The sequence below is a fragment of the Cryptomeria japonica genome, chromosome 2, assembly GCF_030272615.1.
Source record: "Cryptomeria japonica chromosome 2, Sugi_1.0, whole genome shotgun sequence".
NCBI classification, from domain to species: domain Eukaryota; kingdom Viridiplantae; phylum Streptophyta; class Pinopsida; order Cupressales; family Cupressaceae; genus Cryptomeria; species Cryptomeria japonica.
The window spans coordinates 326,045,833-326,061,329 of NC_081406.1; positions in this window are offsets into that span (position 1 = coordinate 326,045,833).

Below are 15,497 nucleotides of genomic sequence, written 5' to 3' on the forward strand. Positions count from 1 at the left end.
CTTCTCCAAATTAACCCCTTCATTGGCTAGGATATCCGCAACCTTATTGCCCTCTCTAAAGGTATGAGTTATACTAATGCTAGCATAGTTATTTAGAATATCTTTAGCATTTTTAATTAAATTGTTAATATTCCAGGAAACAGAACTAGTACCTTTGAGGGCTTGTATGATGTTTGAAGAGTCCCCTTTGAGCCAAATTTTTTTGAATTTGAATTCTTGAGCTAGCTGGAGGCTCTTTAGCATTGCCAGAGCTTCAGCCACATGGTTATTTTGGACCCCAAAAAGAGAAGCAAAAGTAGCAATGCATATTCCTTGAGCATTTCTAATAACTCCTCCTCCACCAGCCTTTCCAGGGTTCCCTTTAGCCGCCCCATCAAAATTAACCTTTATCCAGTCATATTCAGGAAACCGCCATACAATGTTATCTCTCTTATTCTTATTCTCTAATCTGTAGACCTTATGCATTAGGTTCCATTCGGTAAGGATGTCTTTTTCCATATCATTCATATCAGTAATAGACCACTGCTGATTATTCTTGTGAGGAATGTTGATGTTCTCCTTTATTGCCCTGCATATTTTTTCAAAGACCACCTGAGTATTGCACTTAACTTCCCTAAATATCCTATTATTCCTTTCTTTCCAAATGCCCCAGCAGATCATGGGGAGGGTCAAAGACCAAAGGTTCTTGATGATTTGGCATTTGGTTGGAAAATTCCATTGCCATATAATATCCTTAATGCTCTTTTTCATGACCCAATTAACTTTCCATTTTTCCCACATTTTGCACCAAATATCCCAAGTAAAGGAGCAATGAAAGAAGAGATGATCAACTGATTCCCTCTCCTTCTAGCAAAGCTCACATCTATTAGGGAATTTGAAACCCCTTCAGATTAAATTGTCAAGAGTAAGGGTACTATTATGAGAAGCAAGCCAAAAGAAAATGTTGACTTTAGGGATCAGAATGCTGTTCCAAACTTTGCTCCAAATGGGATTGTTGGTTTGAGAAAAGGTGTTTTTATAGGTAGAGGCAACCGTAAATTCACCTTTAGGATCACTTTTCTAGAGGAAAATATCATCATAGCCTTTGTTAGGGGAAAAGGACAACAACTCCTTCTGGAGAGAGGAAAATTCATAATGGATGTCTCCCAGCCTAACCCACTCGTCCTCCTTCCAATAGTCACATACCATAAGCCCAAACCTCCTTTTACACTCCTCAATAAATTGACTGTTGTTTTGACCATAAAGGGCTTCATTCTTCATCCAGGGGTCTTCCCAAAACCTTATTCTGTCACCTTTTCCAAGGACCCATCCAGCCCCAGCTTTTGCTACTTTTATGGATTTGATAATACTATTCTAGATGAAAGATCCTGTAGGGATATCTTCAGAGTTAAGGATCCCTTGGATAGTCTGATTCTGAATGTATTTGTCAAACCAAATTTGATTCCAATCTTTCTTAGTATCATAAGCTCTCCATAATTGTTTAGCAAGAAGAGCTTTGTTAAAGGTTTTTAGAGCTTTAATCCCCAGACCTCCTTTGTTCTTTGGTCTACACACTTTGTCCCAGGCAACCAAGGGTATTCTCTTTTTTTCTTCCACTCCTGACCATAAAAATCTCTTCTAGATTCTTTCCATAGCTTTAGCAAATTTAACCAGGATACCAAACAGGCTGAGTGCATAAACAAGGAGATTTTGAAGAGTAGCTTGAAGGAGCTGCATTTTCCCAGCCTGAGATAACATTGAGCCTTTCCATCCAGCAAGTCTTTTATTAATTTTATCTATAAGCATATTCCAGAAGGAATTTGGGGGAGCTAACCCCAAAGGAAGGCCCAGATAGGTGGATGGGAGCATTTCCACTTTGCACCCAATAATGTTAGCAATTTTCTGTTGTCTTGTAACCGGAGTATTGAGGAAGTACATAGCTGATTTGTCCCAATTGACTTGCTGACCAGTAGCCAAAGCATAGGAGTTAAGGGCTATTTTGAAGGCATTAGCCTCCTTGATCGAAGAATATCCCATGAGGATAGTGTCATCAACAAACTATTGATGAGTGCAAAAGACATTAGCGGAGGAAGGTTGAAGGCCTTTGATAGTTTTGCTTTGTTTCAACTTATGAATCAGTCTGCTCATACTTTCAGCCAATATGGTAAAAAGGATAGGAGATATGGGATCTCCTTGTTTGAGCCCTCTTGAAGTTTTAAATTTTTTTGTAGGAGATCCATTAATCAGGATAGAAAACAAAGGATTAGTGATCAACTCTCTGATTAATTTGATTACCTTATCATCAAAACCAAAAGCCCCAATGATTTTGAAGAGAACATCCCACTCAAATCTATCATAAACCTTTGCCAGATCCAGCTTTATCAGGAAACCTTCTTTTTTAGCAGCACTGAGGGAATGAATGTTCTCATGAACAAGAATAATTGAGTCCAGGATTTGTCTACCAGGAACAAAACCTTTCTGCTCCTCAGATATGATGAAAGGAAGCACCACCAAACTTCTAGTGGTCAAAACTTTGGATATAATTTTGTAGAAGGAGTTGCATAGGCTAATTGGCCTAAAATTTCCCATGGGGTTCGCCCCAGCAACTTTGGGGATTAAGGCTATAAAAGTGTAATTAAGTTCCTTAAGGATTCTTCTAGATCCAAAGAATTCTTTGACCGCATTAACCGTGTCTTCCCCCACAATATGCCAGAATTCTTGGAAGAAGAACATAGGGAAACCGTCAGGGCCTGGACCTTTATCCCCTTGAAATGAAAATACAACTTTTTTTATTTCTCCAGCATATGGGATGTCAGTAAGGGCCTTATTCTAAATAGGGTTAATGACCTTAGGAATAATATTAACCAAATTGAGTTGATGGGTCTGATCAATGTCCTTGTTACTAGAAAGGAGCTACTTGAAGAATCTGACAACTTCATCCCTGATTTCATCCTTATTAAGCAGAGTGTTCTTTTCAACAATCAGTCTTGTGATTCTATTTGCTGCCTTATGTTTTAGAGAAGTTGTGTGGAAAAATTTAGTGTTTCTGTCCCCTGCCTTCAACCATAAAGCCCTAGATCTTTTCCTCCAATAGATTTCTTCCCTAGAAATAATGTTGTGGATATTGACTAGAACATCATCTTCCATGGCTTTGGAATACTTTTTGTAGCCTTCTTTCTGGATTGAATTTTGTATCTGGTCTAGTTCCTCCTTTAATTTTTTCTTTGAGTCAAAGATATCACCAAAGACCTTCTTGTTCCATGTCTTAATGTTGGTTTTGATGTTTTTAAGTTTTTTGGCAACTTTATACATGGTAGTTCCATTAACATCAAAATTCCACCAATTAGCAATGGATTTTTCAAGATTAGGGTGGGAAGTCCACATCTTTTTGAAATGAAAAAGGGAATCTTTGATTATTCTTAAAATTCTTAGCAGCAAAAGAGATGGGATAATGGTCTGACCCAATTCTATTAATAACAGTAAGGGAGCATCTATGAGAAAGAATCCAATCATTAGAGAGAAGTGATCTATCAAGTCTTACCTGGATAAGATCTTCACCATCCCTTCGGTTAGACCAAGTGTAGGAAGCCTTGTTGAGATCCATATCAATGAGAGCATTGTCATTAATAAAGTCCATCGGGTCAGATCTGCTGTCTGGTTGAGCTTGACTACCTCCAAATTTTTCAATGTCTTGCAGAGGAGTATTGAAATCTCCCATCACAACTCAGCTGTACAGAGGGAATTTTTTTCTTTTAAGCTGAATTTTTTCCCAAAATTTACTTCTAGCAGATTTGGATTTAGGGGCATAGATATTAGTGATAACAAATTCCTTACCATCAAAGATGCTTTTAGCTTTTAGGGATAAAATATTGCCATCAACATCAGTCATATCTCTAGAGATTGTGCTTTTATTCTAGAATATAGCAACCCCTCTCGAGGTTCCATTCGAGCTACTGCCACAAGCCCCTCCATTTTTGAAAAACTTTAATTTCTCCACTCTCTTTACTCATTTTGGTTTCCTGTACCAGGATAATATCCGGATTTTGATCTCGAATGAGGTTCCTTAATATATCTTGTTTATTGAGACCATTTAGGCCTCCGATGTTCCAAGATATTACTTTCATTTGGAAGCCCAAGGGCAGGATTCCTTGATAGTTCGCTGCCTTCCATCAACTATATTTTGCTTACTCTCTTGGTCCCTATGCCATTTCATAGTTTTGCATCCCGGTGGGGATCTTGAAGCCCCAAAATCAGCCTTAGATCTAGTTCTGGTTTTTACTCCATTAGGGCCTCCTCCCTTCTTGGTTTTAATTTTCTTTCCATTTCCTGTTGTGTTTTCTTCTTGTTGTTCTGCTCTAGACTCATCTTGCCTATTGCTCCATAGGTCTTCTCTTTTCTGGGAAGAAGTGGTCATATCAACTTCTATATTCTGGAATAAGGCATTTAAGTTTGCTTGCGGTGATCCAAACTTGTAACTCCTTCCCAGTTGTATTTCATGTTCTTGAAGCTCTTCCTCTAAACATGGTTCATCTTTTTTCAATATAGATTCATGAAGATCCTTAGGATAAGAGTCAGTGATATTCTCAATCTCACCATCTTCAAGTGTCTCTTCACTAATTTCATTCTCCTTTGCCTATGACTGCAGAGCCTCAAAGGTATTGCCTACTTTGATCTCAAACTCCCTGGTTTCATTCTTGTTATTCCCCTTCAGGGGGGGGTCTTTAGGAGGGTCAGTGCTATCTATTTTCAGGTGTTCTGGTATTTTCACCAAGTTTCCACTTTTTTCTTCTAACTTGTTGCAGTCTTTGTTATTATTTTTTCTTTCCATACCAGTTTGTGAATATTTTTTTTCTTTCATCATAGGTTTTTTAGGGTGGCTGGGGCAAGCCTTAGCCCAGTGACCTGCTTTTTTGCAAGAGAAGCAAATAAATGGGAGAGATTTGAATTCAATGGCTTGTTCCCATAACCCAAGTTTGGAGTTTATGTCAATAGTACTTGGGAGGTCCATATTCTGTGATATGTTGACGCAGATGCGCGCATACACCAATCTCTTGCGAGCTGCTGTCATTGAGTCTATCGCAACAAGCTCCCTAAAGAAGTTAGCGATTCCTAAGAAAACATCCTCCACCCAGTATTCCAACGGCAGCCCAGGCAACCTAACCCACACCGGAACAGATTCAAAGAAAGAATCATTGAGTTCCATGTTAGGGGACCATTTTCTAATAGAAAGAGAGGATTTACCAAACATCCAGGGGCCACCACTTAACATAGCTTCCAAATCTTCCCCACATGAGAAAGAGAAAACAAAAAAGCCTCTAAGAAGGGCAGAGACTTCAACCTATCCTTTCATTCTCCATTTTCTCTTAACAAAAGACCTAACATCCTCAATATTAGGTCGAGGTCCAACAAATTTCCCCACCAGAGAAAGAGTCATTAAAGAGATGCTATGCTCAATAACTAAATTAGGAATCTCAATCGCAAGTCTATTATCTGACATATCCTTCACAAAGGGGAAAGACGATTTACTAGTCGGTTTACCAGATGCTTATCTTGCAAAGAGACTATTCCAGGGTTTAGGTATTCGCCCCTCCTTGATATTTTCTAAGTCAATCTTCACCGCCTCGGGGCTTGAATCTTGAGAATCTTTTAAATTTTTGGGATCGGGAGGAGGGTCCCGTGTTCATGGGTCTCCATATTGCCTTCCATCCTCATGATTAGATGTTTGTCCTTGGGTAGCAGTGGAATCAGAACTAGAGGATCCAACATCGCTGTTCCCTCCATTTCTCGATTTCAAATTTCCCAATGCAAACGCTGTTTCATCCATTGTTACGTTCATCATTGATCTTGCATATAATCAATGGCTCCACTTCCTTGGTCTAATGTTGCCAATAAATGGTTTTTAGCATTAGACTTGATATTTTTTTCTTTATTTTTATTTTTGCGACTAGGAGATTTGGCACCCACTTGATTGAAAGATGTGTTAGCGAAATCCCTGGTGGAAGTTGTTGTGGGCTCAATTGCATTGAGGTATAAGGTAATAGCGTGGTCATTATGAAATGTATCAATTTCATTATGTCCTTCATTTTCCCAGTCAATGAGTTCAAGATGTATTAAAGGTAAGGGATCCTCAGTTTGAGATGTTTCAAAGGCATTAAGGGTCATGATAGAAATGCCAAATTCTTCAATACGTATCTCATGTCTAGGATGATACTCTCATTTGAATGACCTCTCGCAAGCTGATCCTCCTTGATTAAATCCAATTCGACCGAATGTGATTCTACTTCAAGTGACCTAGTTCCTAACATTTGTCTTGCATATGCATGAACTACGTCGACACCCACATCTTCTTCATAGCAGTTTTCTTCAAATAATTGTTTAGAATGATAGGAATCCCATTCCCATTTATTTGAATCTGTCTCACTGGTAGCTTGAAATCTGCATATTTGTTCATATAGCTTTTGGTTTGTTTCTTCTATTTTTCTTGCTATCTCTTTTCTTCTCTTATATTCAATTTCCTCTGGGCTGATATTTAGTTTTGTGAGTTTTGCTATTAGTTCTCCTTTCTTTATACCAGCTTCTTGTCTATTTTGATTAAAAGTTGACTCTGCTTGGGAAGTGCCATTATTTTGTCTTTCTTGTTGATTAGTAGCTTTCCTTTTGTGATCTTATGTTTTCTTGTTCTTGTTGTTTGGCATATGCTTCCTCTCTTTTGATTGCAAGTTGCTCTTGTCTTTTGTCATGTTCATCTTTTTGCTCCATAAAAGATGTTTCTTCTTGTGGAGTAACTTGTCCATACCCTAAGTTTGATTTGTCTTTATCCTGTTGAGTATGAGGTTGTATGGGTTCCAAGATACCTTCTTTTCTTTTTCCTATAGGACCCATTCCAGTGTATCCCATTTTCTGAAGGATGTTAAATCCTATTCCATATTTTTCTGTAGGTATTCTGACGTTATTGATTTTTTGTTGAACTTCTTCATCCTTGTATAGCCATTGTAGAACATCTTTATCCTTTGTTTCTTCTGATAGTGTCCCAACGTTAACAAATGCTCCATCACTTATTGGAAGAGGTTTTATAACTAGTTGTTGTTTTGAGTTTGATGGTTTACCATAATATTTAGGAGAAAGTGATAATCATGACATTGAATATTCTCCGTTCCCTTGATCCCTTAGTTGTATCTATTTTTCAAAACTTGACAAGATTGAGGAAAATTATTTTTCCTTGGATATTGTGCTTGAAGAGGATGCCTCTCTATTATGTGGAACAATGATCTCTTGTGCTGGTTTCAAATTACTACAATATTGAAATGGATTCGAGTCTGCTGAAATTGTGATTTCCTATCCATTGTACGTAAACTTCAGGCACTGGTGATAATTTGAGGGAATAGATTGTATGCCATGAACCCATGGTCTTCCCAAAAGCATGTTGTATGATAAATAAAGGTCTAGAACTTGGCATGTTGTATCTTTTTGCAAGGGTCCTACTCTAGTGGGTAATACCACAATTCCTTGGAGGAACACTCTTCTTCATCATATGCTTTAATTGTGATCTTTTTATAGGGATCAACTACCTCTTCAAAATAACCTAAAGCACGAACAAGAATTAATGATAAAATATTCAAGCCAACTCCTCCATCTATTAGGACACGTTTAACGCGCATTTTATGAATAAGGACTTCAATATGCAAGGGAGTGTTATGGGGATGTTGCAGAGACATTTCATCTTATTCTATGAATGATAAGCAATGAGGTGTCCTACCATAGTTTATAATTGATCTACACCAATATCTTTGGATACCGTCGTATCTATTAGCGCTCTTTCTAAAATTTCTTTATGTGTGGGTGAAAGTTTTAGAAGTTCTAAAATTGATATTTGCATGAGAGTTTTCTGTAGTTGATCCACTAGACTATATTATTTTGAAGTGGATGGCGTGTCGGTTGTAGGAATTGATAAAGTAACTTTGGATTTTCTTCTTGTGATAACATGAGCGGGTTCTTATTGTTGTTTCTCTTTGACCATAATCACATTAACCACGTTATCATAAGTATGAGCATAGTTCACTTTTGCTTTACCCTTTCCATTTTGCGCTATTGATGATTCACCCTTCTCATATTAGGAAGCAGAGTTTTGAAAGATGTGTGCGATTCATTTGTCTTATGCCCATCCACAGTTATTACGCCATTCTCAATCAAATCCTGGATGACAAACCCACCACGATGGGCGCCAATTAATGTGTTGCTAAAAATATGGTCAATTATGCATTCAACATGCACAATTAATGAGATAACAAAACATAAATGGAAAGAAAATTAGAAATTACATAATGAAAACAAACCATAAGCCTTCCTTGAGATGTCCCATTTTATTCTATTCTTGAGGACCTTGAAGGTGTTGGATTGTTGGCTCTCAATGAAGAAATGACCTCCAAAGTGGCAACTCAAGAGTTGAGTAGCTACTTCATGATTATGAAAATGATATGAAATGTATGATCTAGCTAGAATGATCTATTCAAGCTACAAGATTTGATAATTGAAACTAGATTAACATGATAAAAGTAGTCTAAGCATGCTAGTATTTTATCTAAAATACTAATTATGCTAGATGATATGATGTAAAATGCCTATAATAACAATGCAAAAACTATGAATGTAAGGGGATTTTTATTGCTCCAAAATGAGGGGTATTTATAGGAATTCCAAGGCTAAAGTTGAGGTGGCAGGAATCGACGATCTAGATTTGATCTGAAGATATCAAGGACTAAGATTGAGGAAGTTGGAGAAGAGGTTGGAGGAAGGGACACTTGTCATCTCTGTGGTGACAAGTGTCAAGGAACCTTTCTCATGAGAGGGAAAGTGTCCAAGGGAGGAGACATGTGGCAAAAGTGCCATGTGTCTCAAGGGGAGAATATCCAACCCATAAGAGGTTAGGATAAAAGAGGTTAGGATGTGCAAGATAGGATGTGGTTAGTTAAACCTAGGATTAGATAGAATGGGTTAAGTTAGGGAGTGGTTAGGTTAGGCGGTTAGAAGTTAGGAGCCATGTGCTCAATTTGAATTTAAAAATTCAAATAATTGGAAAATGGTAATTAATCCCAACAAACATTAGTTTGTTAATCTTAATTAGGAATTAGAAGAATTGATTAAAATGAGGGAATTAATTAATTTTAGAATTAATTAATCAAAGGGGGATTATTGAATGAACTATATCAATAAATCAATTAGACTTATTTACTAGTAGATGAATAGGGAAATTAATCAAATTGCTTTTGAATTCAGTTAATTGGAAATGGGGATTAATTAAATAATCACATATTTAATTAATTATCTTCATACCATTTTTAGCTGTATACAGACACAATTAAACTTTTTTTCCAAGTTGGCTTAGCAAAAATTGAGACTACAAGTCAATTCTTGGACCTTGATCTCCCATACAATATCCTTCTTGGTCATCCATGGATTCATTCCATTCAAGCCATCCTTTCCACCTATCATCAATGCTTGAAATTTTTGTATAATGGCAGAGAAGTCATCATCCCCATTGATCCACAACCTTTTCAATATTGTAAGCTCCTAGAGGGGAAGCACATCTACATTTTCCACTTAACTCCCTCGGTTTCACATCACCCACCACTTCATTCAATGATGCATCTAACTCTAATACTAGTCCATCTAATATCAAGGACACGATTATTGATGAGAGGATGTTGAAAATATAGTCTACAAAATGCATTTTATGTAGGACACCTCCCTACATCTCCTAAATCTTATGGCAGACCTAAAGAAATCGAGATTTCAGAAAACCTACCATCCAATGTAATAAGACTTATTTATAGCAATAGGGTCCCTTAGATGAAGAAAATATGGAAATTGATATCACCTCTTGGTTATATCAAGAAGAAGATGGTGATGTTGTGGATATTCCTAGAGAAAAATATCCTAAATCATTTTCTATGAGTGAGAAAATGGGTTACAAAGGACATGGTATTGGACCTAAAGAAAAAGGTAGAAAAGATCCCATGGCACTTGTTTCAAACAAGCATAATATAGGATTGGGTTACTCCATATTACCTAAGGTTAGTATCTTTGGTGTTCAAATAGACCCTCCTTTGATGCCAACGACTCTAATGAAAAGGAATTATATGAAGTGCCTTTTGAATAACTTGATGACTTATTCTCTAACATACACATTATGACCATCACCCCATCCATCCTTGATGATCTTTCTCTCATATACCCTAAATTAATAGATTGGGACCAACAAGGAGCACAAACTCTAGACATATGAATATATGACAAAGCTATCTTAGCACTCTTAGAGATGGAAGACTTGGAAGACCACACTAAGGTTTGTGGTATTTAGCTACATGAGAATGCATACTTCGACAATCAAGTCAAATCCCTTAGTCATAAAAATGAAAATGAAAAGAAAAAACATGATTCCCCTAGTGAAAACCTTAGCGAGGCACCATCACCTAAAAAGTGAAAAGAAAAGATGTATCCCCTATTGAAAATCTAGAAAAGGAGATAGAGGATGAGGGAATTGGCTTGTCGCTTATGGTAATTCCCCTTGATTAATCATCCATTTTGATTAAGAAAACAAAGGAAATCAATCTTGGCACCACTATAAATCCCCAAAACACCTTAATTGTGAAAACTCTCAATGATCAAGAATGACAAAATACCATGAAATTTCTTCAAGCTACAAAGCACAACTTTGCATGGTCCTATGTTGACATGCCAGGATTGGATCAATATCTTGAAGTACACAACCTTGTAGTATGTCTGGGTGCTAAGCCTTTCAAGTAGAAGTTGAGAAAGATGCATCCCCAAATAGCCTTATCGGTCAAGACATAAATAAAGAAGATGTTAGATGCAATGTTCATTCATCCTATTGATTTTTCACAATGGGTCTCTAATATAGTATCAATTGGCACGCCATTTGGGGGCATCTACATATATACTGACTTTAGAGATCTAAATAACACATGCCCTAAAGATGAATTTCCTCTACTCAAAGTTGATATGATAGTTTATCTTACAACTAGACATGAGATTCTCTCCTTAATTAAAGGTTTTTCAGGTTATAATAAGATCAAAATTGCAGCTGAAGAGCAACACAAAATAACTTTCACTTCTCCATAGGGAACCTTTTATTACCAGGTGATGTCCTTTGGACTAAAGAATGTTAGTGCAACCTATCAGAGAACTGTTACTACAATATTTCATGACCTCTTGCATAACATCATGGAATATTATGTCGATGATCTCCTCAAAATGTCCAAGACAAGAGAAGGCCACACTATAGTGTTAACAAAGATCTTCAAGTGCATCAATAAATACAAACTCTGACTCAATCCCAAAAAATGTGTCTTTGGTGTTACTTTAGGATAAATCCTTGGGTTTATTGTATTTAGAAGAGGCATAGAGATAGACCCTGCAAAAGTCAAGGCCATCATGAAAATGCCTCCTTTTAAAAATCTCAAATAGTTATGTAACTTGCAAGGTAAGATTCAATCTATTTGGCATTTCATTGCATAAATCACTGATAAATTTCATCCATTTTCTCATTTAATCCATAAGGACACAAAGTTTCAATGGGATTGTTTATGTTAGAAGGCATATGAAAAACTCAAGGAATACCTAGATTCTCCACTAATACTAATGCCTCACTTTCTGGATAGACCACTCCTGTTATACATACCAGCAACAACAGTAGCACTAGGGGAACTTCTAGCACAACCAGATTACCAAGGCAAAGAATGAGATATATATTATATAAGATGAACCTTAGCAGGCTATGAGCTCAATTACACACCAGTTAAACGAGCTCGTTTAGCTATAATCTTTAGCGCTCAAAAACTTCAACACTACATGCTTAATTAGAAAAAAGAATCATCGCTAAGATTGATCCCTTTAAATACCTACTTTGAAAGGCACCCCTCACAATTAGAATGGCTAAATGGGTCATGATACTAGGTGTATTTTACATTGAGTATGTGGATAGAAAAGCTATAAAAGGACAAGTAATTGCAGATTAACTAGTGGAACCACCCCTCACAACAGATCATCCTCTTATCACAAAATTTCATGATGATGCTATCATGACAATTACCTTGGCAAAAGTTATATATGATGGTTCCTGCACACAACGAGGATTAGGGGTAGACATTTTGTTTGTTACCCTACATGAAGGTTGTATACCTAGATCTTACAAGGTGGCATTTCCATGCTCAAATTATGTCTCTGAATATGAGGCCCTTGTGATAGGACTTCCCATGGCTATCAAATGGAAAATCATTGAATTATGTGTCTACAATGACTCCTAATTAGTGATTCGATAAGTCAAGGATGATATGTTTCTCCCATACCACTGCATGGTTGAAGACCTCAAACATAATTTTACTTCAATCAAGTTTGAGAAAATTCCCCAAGAAACCAATAGATCCGCAAATGCAATGGCAACAATTGGATCCTTGCTATAGATACCAATTGTGACTTCTTGTTTGAAAATCTCTTAGTGCCTGTATATGACATGCCAAAGTCTAAAATGGTTTGTGAACTTGTTGGTCTTGATTCCCCTTGGTATCAAGAACCTATACTTACCTCAAAAACAAAACCGTCCCACCCATCTCACCAAAACCCAGCAACACACCTTCATTCACAAATCCACTCATTACACCATCCTTGGAGACACCCTATACTGAAGGCACTTCAATGGAACCATCTTATAGTGTTTATATAAATAAGAGGTTGAATGAGCCTTAAACGAAGTACATGAAGGTATCTATGGAGAACAGTGGTCTCACATTGGCTAAGAAGCTTATAATAATGGTTATTACTGGCCCACTATAGAACAAGAACTTTATCACTTTGTGAAGAAATGCATACCTTTCCAGAAGCATGGAAACAAATTTAATGTGGCTTCACAAGCATTGAAACCATTTATTACACCTTGGATCTTCTCACAATGGGAGCTCGATCTCATTGGAAAAATCCATTCCACTTCCTCTAACAGTCACAAATTCATTATCATAGCCACCGAGTACTTCACTTAGTGTGTGGAAGCCATTACACTCACCTATACCACTAGAAAATAGACAGTGAAGTTTATTCTAAACTACCTCATGTGTAGTTATGGTATCCCAAAGACCATCATCACAGATAATGTAAGACCATTCAAAAATTAGGATGTAAAAGATGTGTCAAAAGTTCGGTATCCAACATCGCTTTTCCACCCCATACCACCCACAAGGAAATGGTCCAGCCGAGGCTTCAAATCAAACCCATATCAAAATCCTCAAAAAGATAGTCAATGAAATTGGTTGTTATTGGCACTTGCAACTCCACGTTTCCCTTTGGGCCTACCGCACAAGCATCCACACACCCATAGGGACCACTCCATTTTCTCCTGTCTTTGGCTTAGAAGCAGTCTTGCCTCTTAAGATCGAGCTCCCCTTGCTATGGGTATCATTGCAAAACATTCTTCTTGATGAAGAATATAAAGTAGCTAGACTTCAAGAACTTGAATTATGGGATGAGCAACACCTCAATGCTTTGAATCAGCTATGGGTTTATCAGACTCGTTTCCATCTCAATTACACCAAGAAATTAAAGACTCAAGATTCTAAAATTACTAATTTTGTTCTTATGAAAAATCAAAGAAATCTCTAGGATTGAGAAAAGAAAGGCAAGTTTGAGCCTAATTGGTTGGGACCTTATGTCATCACTGGTAAATATGGATTTGGATCCCATTGGTTGGCTACACTTGAAGGAGAACCATTGGATGAGCCCATGAATATCACTCATTTGAAGAAATTCCATGCCTAGGCTTCATGAAATCCCAACTTGCAAGAAGCAAAAAATAAATTAAAAATCTAGAAAAAAATAAAAATAAAAATAAAAATTAAAAAATCCAAAAAATGAAAAGTAAAGAAGAATAGTTTTGTTCATCAGTGAAAGCCACTTTGTTGTGCTATGGGTGCGTATCTTGGTGAAAGCTTGTTTTTAGGTGCCAAGGTAAATAAGTCAAATCCATGATCTATTTAGACGATTATCACATTCTCACTCATCCCTTCATTCCATTTCCACCCATCTCTTTTCATACATTTCCATCCAGTCATCACACCCTCCACTAAAGCTTCATCACATATTATTTCACCTCAATCCTACCCATTTATGAAGGCATTCTTTGCCTTGGTTGAGAACTTTCATCACACACCACTTTACTACCATCTCCACCTCTTTCTGAATGAGATGATGAGCTAATCTAATTGTTGTGAATAAGGAGTCATCCTTCACACTAAGATTGTCCCCATCACATTGATCTTATCCCCATTACATTGAGCTTCCCATCCATATAATTTTATCTTGACTTGCACATAGACCAAACACCTATCCAGAATGTGTTAACCAAATCCGAGTGGAGATATTCCCACTAGAAAATCCCCTTAGTCAACCTTCCCATGCATGACAACCTATCCAAATCCATGTCCTACTCTTGGCAAGAGTTGTTTGTTGGCCATATGGGTCATTTGTGTTATCCTTGTTTTCATTTTAAGAGAAAACAAGATAACCCCTTACGAATTTTTGAATTCGTTCTCATTTCTCTGAGATTATTTTATGAGGCATTTTCGTCATCTCATTTGTCCTCAAATACTTGGTATCCAATCTTGGAATTTCAACCTATCAATTATAATTTTAAATCTTAATTTGGAAAGATAAATTTTCTATTTTGATGTCAAATTGGGTTTTAAACCCGATTTTGCACCATTTTGATTCACTAGGTGTCATGTCGGGTTTTAAATCCAATTTTACCTCTTTAAAGTCTTTTTGGTGCCCATCCGACCTATAAGCCCGATTTACACCATTTAGGACATTTTGGTGCAAATCGGACCTATAAGTATGTTTTACACCATTATGAAGCATGTATTGGTAATTAATGATTTGAGAGTCTAATTTAAATTAGGTTTGTTTTTCCTTTATTATCTATTTTTTAATTTCTCTTCTTCTTTGTTGCGTGGTGATTCTTTTTGCACCAGAGATATTCTTGCTTGTGATCGATTTCTTCTTATCCAGGTATGTATTTATACTTTCCCCTTTGTGATTTATCGCAGTCAGATTAAAAATACACATCGAAGTTTTTAAGTACAATATGCATATCATTAATATTAAAACTTGTATTATCAATTGCATTCAAACTCTGGTTTTGGTGTGAGGTCGAGTTTGAGACCCGACACACACCAAAGCCTAAGATTTGATGTGTGTTGGGCCCCAATCCGACCCACATCATTATTATGTTTTGTGTAGTTGAGATGTCCTTAGCTCGGTGGATGGTGGTGTCGTGACCCTGCCATGCACTAGAGTCTTTTTCTCCAACATGCATGTCGGGGCTACCATCCCAACTTACACCCCACACTACATTTTCTCAAGTGTTATCCCTGAGTGCATGTCAGGGTTACTATTCCAACCCACACCCAAAGCGAACTTCCCAGGTGTGAGTTAGGGTTATAAACCCGACTAGC